Raw genomic sequence first — 16739 nt, 5'->3', positions numbered from 1 at the left:
CTAGAAGAGCAGGTTGTCCATTTTTCTTTCAGAAATGGCTAGGGTTTTGTTAACGGGGTGGAAAAGTTCGGCAGTCGGTTGACATGTTTAAAATACTGAGTTTTCCAGTCTGTGAACATGGCATGTCGGTTTTGAAGTCTTACGGTATTTTTCCCCACGAGGCTTGTAGAGAGATCTTGCCCATCTTTTCAAAGATGTTGAATTAGTTAATGCTCCCTGAATGTGATTTTAAAGAGATACATAGGAATATAATTGCTTTTTTGCCTATTGATCTATTCTCTGTCCTTTCTAAGTTTGCTCACTAAGTGTATTAGTCTGTAGATTATTTTGGGGTTGCTACATATTATGACTTATGTGAGTGAGAATGTTTGATATTTTCTTTTCCAAACCTGTACCTTTAAAAATGTCGTTTAATGTTTTTTTTTTTTATTTTTGAGACAGAGAGACAGAGTGTTAGTGAGGAAGGGGGCAGAGAGAGAAGGGAGACACAGAATCTGAAGCAGCTCCAGGCTCTGAGCTGTCAGCACAGAGCCCGACGCGGGGCTCAAACTCACAAACCATCAGATCATGACCTGAGCCAAAGTCGGACGCTTAACCAACTGAGCCACCCAGGTGCCCCCAAACCCGTACCTTTTATTTGTGTGTGTGTGTGTTTGTGTGTGTGTGTGTGTGTGTGTGTGTGTGTGTCTGAGAAATTGTCTAGGACCTCTAGTAAAATATTGAATAGAAATGGTGGTGATAAACTTTTTTCTCTTTTCTAGCGTCTTTAAATGCATAACCATTAAGCATAATGTTTGCTGTAGGTGTGTTATAGATACTCTTTATCAGATTCAAAGGCAACTCTTAGATTTACTGTGTTTTACCATGAATGGGTATTGGCCATTAGCAAACATTTTTTATTCGTCAAAAAAAAATTCGTTCAAATGCCTTTTCCCCCTTCAGTCTGTGAGTGCTATCTCTTTCATTTCTGGGATAAACCGAATCTGGTCATGATGTAATAATTCTTTTACATGTTGCTGGATTCAATCTGCTAATATTTTGCTTAGAATTTTTGCATGTATATTCATGAGCCAGATTGACCTGTAATTTTCTCCTTGTAATGTTCATCTCATGTTTTTGCATCAAGATTATGCTGATGTCATAAAACACATTGGGAAATGTTCCCCCTTTTTCTGTTCTCTGGAAGAATTTACATAATTTTGGTGTTCTTTTATACTTCCATGGAATAATTCACCATTGAGGCCATCTGGACCTGAAGTTTTATTTGTGGCAATATAGTTAATTGTAGATTCAGCTGCTTGATAGATACAGGACTATTCAGATTTTCTATTTATTCTTTTGTCTGTCAACCAGTCAAGTGACTTGCAGAAGGTGTGATTCAAGTTCATGTTCAAATTCAAGTTCATGTGACATTACGCTTCTTTACATGCCAAGGCTTCAGGATCACCTGCAAACCTGAAATCTGCCGATGCTGAGGGTGGTTGACTCCCAGGAAGCACGGTCATCTTTCTACCTCCTCGAATCACAAGTAGAAATCATGAGGAAAAAACAGGAGAGCGACCAAAACAGTAATTAGTAGAGAATAGTTATGTTTAAGTCTGAAACACTCATTAGTCTTGAAGAATGGAAACCTTAAAAGGCAATTTATATGCAAACACTCCCAGTGTTCCTGCTCCACACGCCTGCACTCCATCATTAGCCACCAAAGACCACCTCGAAGGAGGGTTTTTTTCCCCCTCTTTTTTCCCCTCCTGATTGCCATCCCTCCCCCCACCCCCAGCTTCCTTGGTCAAATTAATGCAGACGAAGCCACGTTCTTATCCAGAGTCTTGTCCGGCAACAACACCACGTGCTTTCTTGTCTCGCCAGCCCCTGACATCTCAGAGTCTCAGGATGCGAAAGCCAGAGCCAACTTCCAGATGCCGCGTGTGACTGTCTCATTGTCCTAATGAGGGAGCCGAGGTCTGGGAAGAAGGCACACGTTCAGGCTTGATCCTTCCTTCGTTCACTTACTCGACAGATATTTATCAATGTGTATTGAACAACTAATTCACCTCGGGCATGAGAGAAACAAAAATAGGCAATGCCCTTGTTGGGACAGTGAGCTGAGAAATACTTAAAAATGAAAGAATATGATACATGTTAGGGAGGAGATACACAGGGCGCTGTGATAGAAAATGGTGTGTATAGACCTTCTTGATGGGGTGTGGTTTAGTTTGGGTTTCTCTAGAAATTAACCCTGAAAGGAGGAACCTTGTGCAGGCGGTTCGTGTAGGAGATGATCTCAGGAAACCTGGGAGGAAGGGAAGTGAGGCATTTTATTGAGCAAGTTAGCTACCACCGTGGGCACCTGCAGGCGTTGGGGAGCAGCATAGCCCATGCCTCAGAGTCGTCCAACCCTGTGTTGAAGGGACGCGGGATAGTGATCCGCCCGTGCCCACCAGTTGTCGGTTGAGGGCTGCTCAGTTCTGGGCACTCCCCACCCGCTGTGCAGGGCAGGACAGAGTCTCCTCGCCCGAGAAAGCCCTCCAGCCAGATGATGCGGCTGTTTGCAGTGTGTACGTTGTGATGGTAAGGACTGAAGGGGAATGGGTGGGGCACCAACAGGGTCTGCTACAAGGTTGTATAATTCGGGCAACACAGAGCCACAGAACCAATAGGATGGATGGATAGATAGACAGACAGACAGATAGATACAGGTTGGTAGATACATAGAGAGACTTATAAGGAATTGGCTCATGCAGTTATGGAGACGGAGACGTCCCAAGACTGCTGTTGGAAAGCTGGAGAGCCGGTGATGTAGTTCTAGTCTGAGTCAGAAGGCCCGAGAAACCAGGAGAGCCGATGGTTTAAGTTCCAGTCTGAAAGCCGGCGGGCTTGAGACCCAAGATCTGATGTATCAGTTTGAGTCTGAATGGAGGAAGGACTGATTTCCCAGTTCAACACTGTCCTCAGAAGGAGTTCTGTCTTACTTAGGTGAAGGTTGGCTTTTTGTTCTAAACAGACCTTCACCTGATTGGATGAGGCCCACCCACATTAGGAAGGATAGGCTGCTTTACTCAGTCTGCTGATTTAGTTGTTAATTGCATTCAAAACCACCCTCACAGACACACCCAGAGTGATATTTGACCAAATCTCGAGGCACCTCATATCCCAGTCAGTTTAACACATAAAGCTGACCATCACAAATGTGGTCCAAGAAGGTTTTTCTGTGGACGAGAGATCTAACATGAGACTGGAAAAATGAACCATACGTGGAGTTCTCAGAGAGCTGGAGAAGAGGAATCTGGGAGCAGAAAGGGAGGAGCTTGGCTGGTTCTAGGGGCCAACTAATGACTGTGACCCACTGAAGTGAACAGGATTAATTTAACAGATACTGTAGAATGCCTACTGTGTGCCAGCCACTGGGAAGAAGGGAATGAAGGAAACATGCAAATATGCTAGTTTTTAAGGACAGATGCAGACAATAGTGAAAGGGGTAGGAATAGAGTAGGTCAGACGCAGCTTCTGTCAGCCTAGGTCCCTGAATGAGTGCAGGAAACAGAGCCACTGGCTGATCTGTGTGGACACATATAAGTGAAAAAAAAAAACCAACCCATTCATTGTTATAAGACATCAAGATTTGGGGTTTGCTTGTTACGCAGCAAAACCTAGCCCATGCTGGTGCGTGAGCCATCTTGCTAAATGACCGTTACTTCATTCCATCCCTTGAACACACACGCACGCGCGCACGCGCACACACACACACACACACACACACACACACAGCCCCCTCTGTCACTTAAAACCCTTAGGGTTTCCCATCACCCTCCGGATGAGGAACAGCATCTTTGTCCAAGCCTTGAAGATCCGGCATGTCGGTCCCTGCCTCTTCTCCACGGCTGTCTCTCGCCACTCCCCCCATCTCACTGTCTTTTGAACCCCCTGTTCCTTCTGCTTCCAGGAATCCCCTACTCTCCCCAGTCCCACCCCTCCTGCCTGACTTTCACCACTGCCCAGCTCCATGTATCCATCCAGTCTCGGTTTTAAATTCACTTCCTCGTAAGAGCCTTCCCTGCCCCTGTGTATGTTCCTTCCCACGACATGTCTTACACCACTCGGCACTTCTCTGAACTACAGGTGAAATCCCTCTGCAACGTCAGGACTCCTGTTGGATTTTAGGCTCCTGGAAGATGGGGATGATGTTTGTCTTATTTCTTCTGGCGTCTCAGCACAGAGCACAGAGCCCTGACAATGTCGAATAATTAGCGCCCAGCAAACACGTATCGAGTGAATAAATAAAACATCTTCCTGACCTTTCCCCCCAGAAAGCTTTTATTAAACGCCAGATTTTCTTCCAAAAGGAGGCTCGAGCAGAGACATCGGACTCCCTCTTGTTCTGTTCACATCTTTTCAAAGAACTCCCTTCTGGCTTCCCATAAAAAGACTTTAGTGTCTAAGAAGCACGTCCTCAGAACATGCTGTCCCTCTTGCAGTGGCCAGTGGGCACTCTAATTGGGAGCAGCGCAGGCTCGTTGTTTCGTGGGCTGGTGGCATGCTGCGTGTCACAGGTCGGAGCTTGTCATTTGTCTGGGAATACTTGGCATCCCCAGCTCTTCCCACAGCCCGACGCCGTATTAACGAGCCACGTCAGGGAGAGACCCAACCCTTCCAGCAACTTGGTGAGGCCACAGTCTGCCAGAAACATACTCTGCAAGTAAGAGAGTAGCTGGGGATCTTCCCTGAGCCGCTGTCACATGTTTTCAGGGATCATTATGCTTTAATTTGGTTGGGAGCGCAGGGATCTGGGGAGTTCTCAAGGCCACCTCTCTGTGAGTGTCTCATTACAAGCCGTCCTGTGTGGCTGGTTAGCTTTGCCATGTTGCTTTGCTGTCCGAATGGGCTCTCCTTGTGCCCCTCCGGCCTCTCCTGTTGATTTGCACACAGTCATCCAGTTGAGCCAAATCCAGTTTCAATCCCTGGACCACCAGATCTCCCAGACGGCCCCCTGCCCTGGGAGGAAACCGTGTGTAAGTCTGAAAGTTGTGTTCCTGGCTGATTCTAGAAAAGATTTAAGTTGGCTCAGCCGGCACCTGAAGTACAAGAGGATGGCAGCAGTGAAAACATGAGTGAAGACCAAGAAGAGAAACGAGGACGGGGCAGAAATGGCACCAGGGGCCAAGCTTGAAACGTGTACCTTCAAGGCCCCCATGCAGATTTCAGCTCCCTCACGGCCAGTGGGAAGGGTGCAGCCAGGACTGGTACCCATTTCACAGATCTGTATGGGGAAACCAGACGTGGTGCTGAGGAGAAGCACAGGGACTCCTGGACGGGGGCGGATGGCCGCCGGGCTCTCACTGTGGTGCTGTGGCTTCGCTGGTCACGGGAGCCTGGCCAGGTTGCCTGATTCCCCGTAAAGCAAGGACAAGCATCTCTGCTCTGTGCCCCTCCCAGGGCTGCCATGAAGGTCAGACAAGGGCGAAGACACTTTCTGAAGCAGAAACAACCATACGTGCGTGCGACATCATCGTCTATGAGAAATTGATGGTATTGATTCGCCTCTTCAGTTATCCTCATGTAAAATCAGTCACCATAATAATAACCTCAGTGGGTTTTTTGAAGGATGTAAATGGTCTGATTCATGGCCTGACTTCACTCATCTTAATTCTGTCCCTCCCCAGATTTCTCTCATGAAGCAGGAGGGTCAGCCCCTCAGATTGAAGAGGCGAATGCATCCACAGTGTAAGGACACGGTTTCTACATCAAACGTTGATTGATTCCATCACTTCCCCTGGCATTCAGGTTCACTCCAACCTGTATACACGGTGGCTGGTGTGGCCTGCGTGGACCTGCCTTCCTGCCTGTTGGATCTCGCCTCTTGCCTGCCCTTCCCACCACTCTTCTCCAGACACACACGCCTTTTATCAGGTCCTCGGGAACACCAAGCTTGTTCCTGCTCTGGGCCTTTGCACATGCTGATCCTCGAGCGGGGCATGAACGTGCTTCCCTGTTTCTGGATGCCTGAGGCTTCTTTCCCTCTGGGTCCAGCGTCAGAGGCCACCTGCTCAAAGTTGGCCGCCCTAGCCACCTGGAGAATCACTTCCTCCGTGACTGGCTAACTGCGCCCTTGCTCTATTTTCTTTATGCAGCTTTTTGCCACTGGCAATACTCCTAGTTATTTGCTCGCTTCCTCTCAGTCTTCCTGCTTGGAAGGTCAATCCCACAGGGGTGGGGGCCCGGGCTGTCCTGGCCACTGTTCTTTCCCACGCACCCGGACTGTCTGCCTGTCTAAGGACTTGTGCCCAAAGAGCTAGCGTGACTTACGGACGCCTGGCCAGATGGCACATAGCTTCCCCTCCCCCCCCACCCCCCCTGGACCATCTGGTCTCCAGAGGCCTGTGCGTCTCTACCTCTCCTGCACTCTCACTTCCTCACCCCTGCCTTTTGGACATTTCAGAGGCTTTTGGCACGTTTGCTTCCTGAATCCCCTCTCCTACTCTCAACGTCTCATGGAATGTTGGTACCACACATGTACCGCAAACCTGCCTATGTGCTGTGTACCGGCCGTGCTTTGCACGTGCAAGAGTAGGACTCTTTTGCCCCCAGAACCAACTTCACCTTGTGGGGATTGCATGCGGTAGGCCTTCCTGGGGGCGGAGCGCTTCTGCACCTTCGGCGGGCTCCATGCTTCCGTAAGCTTTTTTTGTGTCCTGTATAGGACGTCCTGTTGGCATTAGGAATGAGAAGTCTCATGCCCTGTTAGCTGGGAGAGCTCATGGAAGGAACAGGAGCACCTCTAACCCCTGGGGCGTTAGGGAGATTTTACGCCAGGCGGGAACGGTTTCCGTTTCCATGTGGCCAGAAAAGGAAATAGTTGGGTCTTTTTCTTAGCAGCTTTCTAAAAAGAAGGGCTTTGGAGCTCTGCTCGACAGTGGGCAACATGAGAAGTCCAGAGAGCTTTCCTTTTTTTTTTTTTTGCTCTCAAATATTGTCCGGGTTTTTTTTTTTTTCCTTCCTGACTTCTGTTCTCAAGGTTTTATCTCCTTCCAAGAATCTGACACAGCCCAGGCGTAAGCTCAGCAGCAAAGCTCAGTTTGCGTTATGGCTGTGCGATTCTGTTACAAAATGTTCCATTTTTAAAATAAATTAGGTAAGGACACTTTCGGTTCTGAAGGAATGCGCTCAGCTTATCGCTGGGAGGCAAGAACATCGTACATGAGGCGACCACGTCCCGAGTAATGTTTTTATATGCTGGAAATAACGTGGTGACTTGAGCACAGAAGTTGCTTTTTTTTTTTTTTTTTTTGGCACAGACTCCATAATTTCCTTGAAGTTTTAATGATGCCTGCATCCGTGTGGCTGTGTTACAATAGGCAGTCGTTCGAGAATCCCCACACGTCGAGACGCGGGACTCACATATGCGTAGATGCTCGTTGACTGGATGCGTGTAATGTCTAGCGATAATGCGTGAAATCAGGAGAAATTCTGAGATTGCCTGTCTGTTGCTGACAGAACAACTAAACGGCTAGGGACAGTGATTGGGAACCCGCCGAGTGCTATGCTTGGCTCTGAGTGGCCTATAGATAGTAAATGATTTGATCCTACGACAACCTGTTGTATAGCTGATGCTCTCATTCCCCTTTTATAGAGGAGGCAGCAGGCCCCAGACCTAGGAAGGGAAGCGCTGGCTTCACATTCTGTGTGTGTTGTCACATCGTTAGAATAATGAGTATCAAGGGGGCGCCTGGATGGCTCAGTCGGTTGAGCACCGACCCTTGATTTCGGCTCCGCTCGTGATCCCAGGGTGGTGGGATCGAGCCCTGAGTTGGGCTCTGCACTGAGTATGGAGCCTGCTTAGGCTTCTGTCCCTCTCTCTCCCACCCCTACTTGAGCTCTTCGCCGCCCCCCTTCCCTAGTAATGATGCCAAGAACAAAGGACAACATAGAACAGGTCCCATCAGTCAGGCAGGATGCTGGATGTCAGCTTCCTAATTTTCACCGTGAGTTTGAAGGTAAATGATCTTATTTTGCAAACATAGAAACAAAGCCCGCAAAGGTTAAGGGAGCCCCAGGCCAAGCCGTGTTGATGGAGGGGCTGGGTCTAGGGGTTGTGCCTGCCTGCACCTGAGTCTGTGCTGGGTCGCCTTGTGAGAGCTGAGGAGGCTGAGCACCGCCCCCCCACCCCCCGCCCCGCCACCGACCACAGGCAGGAGACCTCCATCCGCTCAGGAAACGTGTCCTACACACCACGTTGTGGCCAGCCACATCAAGGGGCCAGGGCAGCTGAGAAGGACATGGCCAGGCCTGTCCATGCAGATCTCCTGGGCCAGTGGAAAGGCCAGCAGAAGAGAGAAGCATCCACAGAAATGTGGCAAAGTGGCTGTGTGTTCCCTGTGGCTATTCATTCATTCATTCATTCATTCATTTGTCGGTCCATTTACCATCATTTGACCAGGGATGCTGACCAGCTCATGCCTTTGGCATTTGGCTTGATGGACCCTTCTGTGGACCCTCCTCCCCTGGGGTCTTTCATGGACTGAATCGTGTACCCCCACCCTGACCCCCAATTCATATGTTGAAGCCCTAACCCCTAATGTGATTTGGAGGTGGGGTATGGGGAGGTGATTAGGTGGAGATCAAGTCTGGAGGGTGGGGTTCCATGGTGGGATTAGTGCCCTGGTAAGCGGAGGGAGAGAGGAGAGCTCTCTGTCTCCACCGTGAGGCCATATGTGAGGCCGCGGTGAGGAGAGAGCTTTCCCTGAGCCAGAGAGAGAGGTCTCACCAGGAATTGAACCTGCTGTCCTCCTGATCTTGGACTTCCCGGCCTCCAGACCACGATTAGTAGATGTCTCCTATTTGTGCCCCCGAGGCTGTGGGGTTGCTTATAGCTGCCCAAGCTGACTACGACAGGTCCCATGACACTCTCCCGATTCTCTCCCACCCCTCTGGGCTCTGTTTCTCCTGGGGGTTCCTGCTCTCCATGCCTTCAGCTGTCAGCATCCTCCAGGTTCTGTCCCCAACCCCTGCTCTCGACTCAGAGTGCCCCACCGGGGACCAGCTCATTCCTTCCAACGGTGCTCCGGCTCCCTTCCAGGTGCGTCCTCCTACCGTTCTTTATTCCCACAGGGATCCCCAGGTCAGCGTCCCCCAAACCAAGCTCGCTTCTTTCCCCTCACGTGGTCCTCTTTTCTCCCCCGGTCTCTGCCTCCTCTGGAGCCTTCGCTGTCTGCACCTATCAGTGCTGTGGAGCCAGAAATCATCATGGATCCCTCACCTGCTTCCCCTCTGGCCACATCCAGGGTTCTCATGATGTGGGTCCTGTGTCTTTCTCAGCTCTCCTTTTCTCTCCCCCCGTCCTGCTCCCGTCAGGCATGCCACTCCACTCCCTTGCCTGGGTGCTGCATGACTCCCTGCGCTCCTGGCTCTCTTCCTTGGACCCACTGTGGTGGGCATAGAGGATTACGGAATGCAGTTTCCCTTCCGTAAGCCAGAGTCCCTCAGGACGCCTTGCCCCGCGTCTTGCCAGCAGCAGCATCCACGTCACCATCGCTGTCGTACTAGCCTGCTGGGACCACCGTCACAAAGCACCACCGACTGAGCGCTGAAGCAATAAAAGTCTATTCTCCCCCGGTCTCAGAGGCTGGGGAGCCCTGGCCCAAAATGTGGGCACGTTGCTTCCTTCTGAGGCCTCCCTTCTCGGTGTGTAGATGACCATCGTCACTCTGTATCCTCACGTGGTCATCCCTCTGTGCCTGTCTGTGTCCTGATCGCCTCTTCTTACAAGGACACCAGGCCTGTAGGATCAGAGCTCACCCCAGCGACCTCGTTTTATCACCCTGTCTCCAAACGTGGTCACATGTGCGGTGCTGGGGGTCAGGCTTCAACCCCTGGATTTTCGGGGGGCGTGGTTCAGCCCGTAACCATCACCATCGTCACGATCATGCCACCTTTGTCACCATCCCCTTGCCTCCCCCACGACCATTGATGGGTCATGTAGTACGAGCTGGGCCTAAAGCTTTTTATGCACGATCTCATTGGATTTTCACGGCACACCCATGACCTACGTGCATTTTTCAGGGATGGAGAAGAGAAGTGAGACCAGTCCCCCATGTTGCCTACTCAAGAAGGTAGCTGTCTCGTGCCCCAGCTCTGTCAAAATGTCATTATCTCCTCAGTCTGTAGGCCAGGGGAGCCGCCATGCAGCCCATCCAGCTTGGAAACCAGGCTCATTTTTCCGACTTAATGTAATTTGGCTCTGTCAGAGGGAAACAGTCCTGAACTTTTGACTACGTTCACGAGATGTCTGAGCGAGCAAAACGTTCCCCTGTGCTTTCAAGAGATGCACAATCCTATTCCGCTCCTTTAAAATTTCTTAAAATGTTTTCATTTATTTTTGAGACAGAGAGAGACAGAGCATGAGCAGGGGAGGGGCAGAGAGAGAGGGAGGGAGACACAGAATCTGAAACAGGCTCCAGGCTCCGAGCTGTCAGCACAGAGCCCGACGCGGGGCTCGAACCCAGGAACCGTGAGATCGTGACCTGAGCTGAAGTCGGACGCTTAACTGACTGAGCCACCCAGGCGCCCCTCTTTTCTTCTCCTTTAAACCAATCAGCACTTTCTTGGCCCCTCCCTGCCCCCACCCCAGAGCCTCCCAAGTTCCCCCTCCACCCCATTCTGGCACTTAGAGAGTGCTTGCTCACTCTCTTGGTAGGGAGGGCATGGTGACTAGCATCAAGTTTGTTTGTTTCTGGTCCAGGGCCTGGAATAGAACCAGACTTCCAAGAAGACCCAGAAGGAAATAACAAAATAAACAGAAGATCTTGTAAACCCAGAGGCCATGGGTTTACACCCAAGAGTGTCAAGGAGGCTTCTCATCTCATTATTCTGGTTTGTGTTAGGCTAATAAGGAAGCAAGACCGTGCACGTGTGTGTTTGAGGGGACATCACTACTCTTTAGCTGTTCATGATGGCGAAGTCATCATTTATTTGGCCCTGTAGGAGGCAGAATTTTACGATGGCCCCATGACCTTCTTACCCCTCCTCACTTCCATGATTATATTACATTATATCGTAAAAAAAGGATCGTTTAGATGGATCTAACCTAATCCCACGAGCCCTCTAAAAGCAGAGAGTTCTCTCCTGACCGGTTGCTGAAAGGAAAGTAAGAGAGATTTGGTGCATGCGAAGGATTTAGTCTACTATTAGAAACCTCTGGATGCGGGGCGCCTGGGTGGCTCAGTCAGTTAAGCATCCGACTTTGGCTCAGGTCGTGATCTCACAATTCGTGAGTTCGAGCCCCACGTCGGGCTCTGTGCTGACAGCTCGGAGCCTGGAGCCTGCTTCGGATTCTGTGTCTCCCTCTCTCTCTGCCCCTCCCCAGCTCGCACACTGTCTGTTTCCCTCTCTTTCTCAAAAATAAATAAACATTGAAAAAAATCTTGAAAGAGCAAGGAAAGAAAGAAGAACCTCCATCCTATAACCACAAGGAACTGAGTTCTGCAAGTCTGCCTCCAGGCCACCCTTGCCCTTCCTCACACCTCCCTGCAGGGCCTGCCTCTTGTTCCTGTGCAGGCAAACCGCTCAGTGATCTGACCACAGCCCTTTGCCAAAAGGCTCTTGCCTTGCCTCAGACGGAGGGCCAGGTTTTGGCCTGTGGCCATCCAGTTGGAGCTGTTTTCCTCCAGTGAGTTGCTTTTGCACGTTTGTCAAAAATCAGTTGGGCATATTATGTGGATCAACTTCCGGGGTCCCTGTTCTGTCCCTCTTTCACTACCACCTGGTCTTGACTTTTGTAGCTTGATTTTGTAGTAGGTCTTAACATGGGATAGACCGAGTCTTCCCACGTTCTTGCTCTTTATGAAGATTGTTTTCGCTGTTCTATGGCCATCACACCTCACTCCTCTTAGGATAGTCCTTGGTCCTGTATCTCTCTCCCTCCCTTCTTGCCTTTTTTCTTTCCTGCCCGCCTCCCTCCCTCCTTCTGTCCCTCTTGGTTTCCTTGTCAGTAATGCCATAGAGCCAACTGCCCCCAAACCGGTGGCTTCCACCAGCAAGCCTTGAACGTCCTCGCTACCCTGCAGGTTGACTCCGTTCATCTCAGCTGGTCCCTCTCGCTCGTCTGGGGATTGGCTGGGTGTCGCTCTGGGACGGCTTCACCTGGGTCCTGGGCTACTGGCATCGCCAGGGTGTCATTGTTCGGAAGGTAGGCCCGCGTGTTCCTCTGGTGGGGGTAGATGAGTAAGGGGGAGGCAGATATGCACAAGCACTTTCTCGAGCCTCAGCTTGAATCAAGCCTGCTAACGCCCCGTTGGCCGAATCAATCCACGTGCTGTGGCTGAATGGAGAATGAGCGGGTGGAGAAGGACACTTTACCTCGTGAGCCAGAAGGTCACCTTGCAGAGGACATGGGTACAGGGAGGGGTCAAAAATTGGGTCAGTCAATGTCACTCTTCTGGAGCCCTCAGCTCCTCCCTGTGCTTCTGCCTTCTGAGAGCTATCCTGCACCTGCCCACCAGACCCTCCCAGCCCAGCCAACTTCGCCATTAAAAATCGGGCCCCAGGAGTTGGAAATTTAGAGTCTTGCCGTGGTGAATACCCAACAGAGGCACTGAGGACATTTAAAATTTCCAGGACCTCAAAGATATGCCCATGGAGAATGTTTGCTTACGTTTAATGAGAAGATAAATCAAAACATAATCAGCGGAGTACAAATATTGGCTTGTTTATTCCTCCTGTCTGGGGAAGTTCCTTTCAGTGTTCATGATGAGCAAAGCAGTTAGGCAGAAGCAGTGTCCAGGGCGCCTTTCTCTCAGCATTGAGCATTAGATGAGTAATACTATCTTCTGTGTGAAAAGGAGAGGCAGCAGACATTTTCTTGATTATTGGCTATCACCCCCTCCCCATTCTGCTGGTCAGTAGGTAAGTTGAAAAGTATCAGTGGACTCTAAACCACAAGTTAGGCTTGTAATCCTGCACTGTTCTTTCCCTAAAAAGATCAGGAAACTGGTAACTCTGTTTGCAGGAGAAATGGTCGTGCTTTAAGTACTTGGAAAGCGCCCTCTGTGGAGCATTGCCCTGAGAGCCGGCATGGACCTAACAGATGATCTGGTTGTGTCACATCTTCCCAGGGGATTTGTTCTAAGGTTGCACAGCTGGAAGTTACTTTGAGAAGTGACTGAAGCCTGGTTAGCTTTGATTCTGCCCTACCAGACTGAAGAGCCAGATGACACAGTGTGCCCGAAATATATTTTTGTTTCTACAACTCAGACAGATACAAGTGTGTAGGTACAGGTACACATGAATGTGGGCTCATTTGTGTGGTCATTCATTCTTTCATCCATCCATTCATCCATCCATCCTTCTTCCACCCTTCCTTCCATCCATCCATCCATCCATCCATCCATCCTTCTATCCTTCCATCCATCCATCCATCCATCCATCCATCATCCATCCATCTCCCTTCCTTCCATCCTTCCTTCCTTCCATCCTTCCATCCATCCTTCTATCCTTCCATCCTTCTTTCCATCCGTCCTTCCTTCCATCCATCCTTCCATCCATCCATCCATCCATCCTTCCTTCTATCCTTCCTTCCATCCATCCATCCATCCATCCATCCATCCATCCATCCTTCTGTCCTTCCTTCCTTCCATCCATCCATCCATCCATCATCCATCCATCTTCCTTCCTTCCTTCCTCCCTTCCTTCCTTCCTTCCTTCCTTCCTTCCTTCCTTCCTTCCATCTCTCCATCCATCCATCTATCCTTCCTTCTTTCCTTCCTTCCTTCCTTCCATCCATCCATCTGTCTGTCCGTCCATCCATCCATCCATGCATTCATCATCCATCCATCTATTCAGCCATCATTTATTTATCCTCTTCTCTGGGCCAGGTGCTGTTCTGGGTGCTCTGGGTTGAATATCATCCCTCCAAAATTCATGTCTACCCAGAGCCTCAGAATGTGACAGTCTTTGCAAGTAGGGTCTTTGCAGATGTAATTAGTTAAGATGAGGTCATATTGGACTAGGGCCCTAATTCAATGACCAGGGTCCTTGTAAGAAGAGAAGAAAGATGGAGACAGAGCAGCAGGAAGGCCATATGACAATGGAGTCCAAGCCCAGGCACGAGAAGGGTTGCCCGAGCCTCCAGGAAGCTATAGGAGGCAAGGAAGGATTCTTCCCTAGAGCATTTGGAGGGAGCACAGTCCTGTCAACACCTTGATCTCAGACTTCCAGTGTCCAGAACTGTGAGAGAGTAAATCTTTGTTGTTTTAAACGCCTCGTTTGTGGCTCTTTGTTATGGTGGCCACAGGAAACTGACACTGGGTGCAGAGGAAGCAGATTGTCTGAGACAGTACTGCTTTCGAGGAATTATTAAGCTGACTCTTAGTCTCCTCTCTCAAACGCGTGTTTGACGCTTCCCTTATCACAGATTCCACATTTCCACCAGCATCCAAGTGAGCTTCTGTCCTGAGATTATTGCCATATAATATTTTCCTGTATGAATTAGGGATGTGATTTCCTAAATGTTTTTCGATACAGTGTTTTTGCTGATAACAGTGCAGAGTGAGGGGAAAAAAAAGGCCTTTGGGCTTTCTGAAACACATTTATCAACTAGAAAACAAAACAGTTTTTAATGAGGCTAAAAGCAGTGACTGCAGCTCAGTTTAGCAGATGCCATCATCACCTCTGTGCTGGGGACACAAGCAAGAGTGTGTGAGAAATCTGTAGGAACAGCAGAATGTCCAGAGCGGTTACTGGCCAGGACCTGGGTCTGTGTCTTAAGCTGACTATGAGTCGTCTGCATAACCATGGCTGAGACCTGCACCTCAGGGACGAGGAACCAGGGTGGCTGTGTACCAAGATGGTCCCACCCAGGCCCTGAGTGTTGGGACACACCCACGAATGGGATGCCATGAGAGTTCCCAGGAGCAACCAGTCGTCTTGGGTGTTTAGAGTGAATTATGTACACATGGTTCCTCAGTATACTCTTTCCGGGGAGGGGGCTGTCTGTCCCAGCCCTGGTGCAGCCTGTGAGCCTGTGGCCTTTGAATAACTAGCTTACCTGCTGGCGGAGGAGGTCACGCACCAGGGTGGTCGCCTCCTTGAGTTAATGGGGAAGAGGGGAGCCTGGTATATCCACCAAATGTTTCCTTTTCAGGCACTGAGCTTTATCGTTTGGGATATTGTTACATTGAACTCTGATTTGCTCAGAATATTATTTGGGGAGCTAGGGAACAGAGAGAGGTACTCATTTGATTTTTAGAAATTAGAAAAAAAATGTTTTTTAATGTTTATTTATTTTTGAGACACAGAGAGAGAGCCAGAGCATGAGCAGGGGAGGGACAGAGAGAGAGGGAGACACAGACTCCGAAGCAGGCTCCAGGCTCCGAGCCGTCAGCACAGAGCCCGACGTAAGGCTTGAACCCACAAACTGTGAGATCATGACCTGAGCTGAAGTCAGATGCTTAACCAACTGAGCCACCCAGGTGCCCCTAAAAAATTATTTTTTAACGTTTATTTATTTCTGAGAGACAGAGTGCGGGTGGGGGAGGAGCAGAGAGAGAGGGAGACCCGGAATGCAAAGCAGGCTCCAGGCTCTGAGCCATCAGCACAGAGCCCGACGCAGGGTCTGAACTCACTGACCGTGAAATAATGACCTGAGCCAAAGTCAGATGCCCAACCGACTGAGCCACCCAGGAGCCCCAATTTTGTTTTTGTCCAGTAAGTAACCAATCCCTCCAGTACTGCTAACAGAATAGCTGTTCTTGTCTCTACTGGAGGCCAGCCAGTGTGTGTTAACCTGCAAGGCTGTGTCCCTCCCTCCAACCCATCCTGAATTCCTTGCGGACATTCTTGTGACTCAGTTTCTAGTAGATTGCACATCACTAGGGATTATGTCTTTGCTCGCTGTGGGCATCTTGTCATGAGCAGCATCTATTTGTGGGAGGAATGAATACACGGTGTATTGTTATATCAGCCAGGAGAAGGCTTTGTTTCTTCAGAACTTATCTCATGGGACCTTGTACCCTATTCTCACCTATTTATTCTCCTAAGAATGACTCTGTCAATTTTGGGGAACAACCTCAATTATGATGATGTTACATGTGAACGTGAATTTGAGAAGGGTGTCCTGCTACCTTTACTGTATTACTGTCCCATTAACAACTCTACAAGGCAGGTAGCATTGTGCCCATTTCGCAGATGACTGTGGGAGATGCTGAGAAGTGAAGGGCTGCCTCTTCCTGGAAGCTGTGCCTACTCCCCTGTCATTGTTCATGTACTCCCATGGACTTGTCCCTTTCAAGACTCATCTGTTCATGGTCAGTAGCTATTTACTGAGCACTTACTATATGCCAGGCACCGTGCTAGGCTCCAGAGATACTGTAGCGAGCGAAACAGGCAAACGCCCCAGCCCTTGGGGAGTTGACCTTCCAAAATGGGGGTATGGGCAACGAACAGGTGACACAAGAACAGATATTTCAGTTCTTGAGAATTACTAGGGAGGAGGTGACCATGTGATGAGGTAGGGACACCCGGGGGGGAGGTCGCCCAGGCGGAGTGTCAGGGAAGATCTTTTACTTCTCCAGGGGGGAGACACCTGAGGAGGGGAGAGAGCTGGTGTTGGGATGAACCAGGACCAAGCATTGCAGCAGGAGGAACAGCAGGACAGTGCCTGGGTGGGTGGAAGGCTGATGTGCTTCTAGGGAAGGGAGAGTGCACAGGGGAGGCCGGGAGACAGGTGAGGCCCAGGGTGAGGGGTGGGG

The 16739-nt window shown here is 49.8% G+C and overlaps 1 protein-coding gene across 5 annotated transcripts in view; it reads left to right on the top strand.

The window, feature by feature from the left end:
• The window catches only part of STK32B (serine/threonine kinase 32B), a 397346-nt gene that overhangs the window by 66275 nt on the left and 314332 nt on the right, over positions 1-16739 (top strand). The window contains exon 1 of one of the 5 annotated variants that reach the window (XM_060655457.3): positions 1926-1962. The exons of the other annotated variants lie outside the window; for them this stretch is intronic. The gene's annotated coding sequence lies outside the window, so the exon portion shown is untranslated. Of the gene's footprint in view, positions 1-1925; positions 1963-16739 lie in introns of those variants that run through there. 5 annotated transcript variants of the gene reach the window in all.

Source organism: Panthera onca, chromosome B1, assembly GCF_046562875.1.
Source record: "Panthera onca isolate mPanOnc1 chromosome B1, mPanOnc1 haplotype 2, whole genome shotgun sequence".
NCBI lineage: Eukaryota > Metazoa > Chordata > Mammalia > Carnivora > Felidae > Panthera > Panthera onca.
Note: the sequence above shows the minus strand (reverse complement) of the source record. Positions and strands in the feature narration are given on the sequence as shown.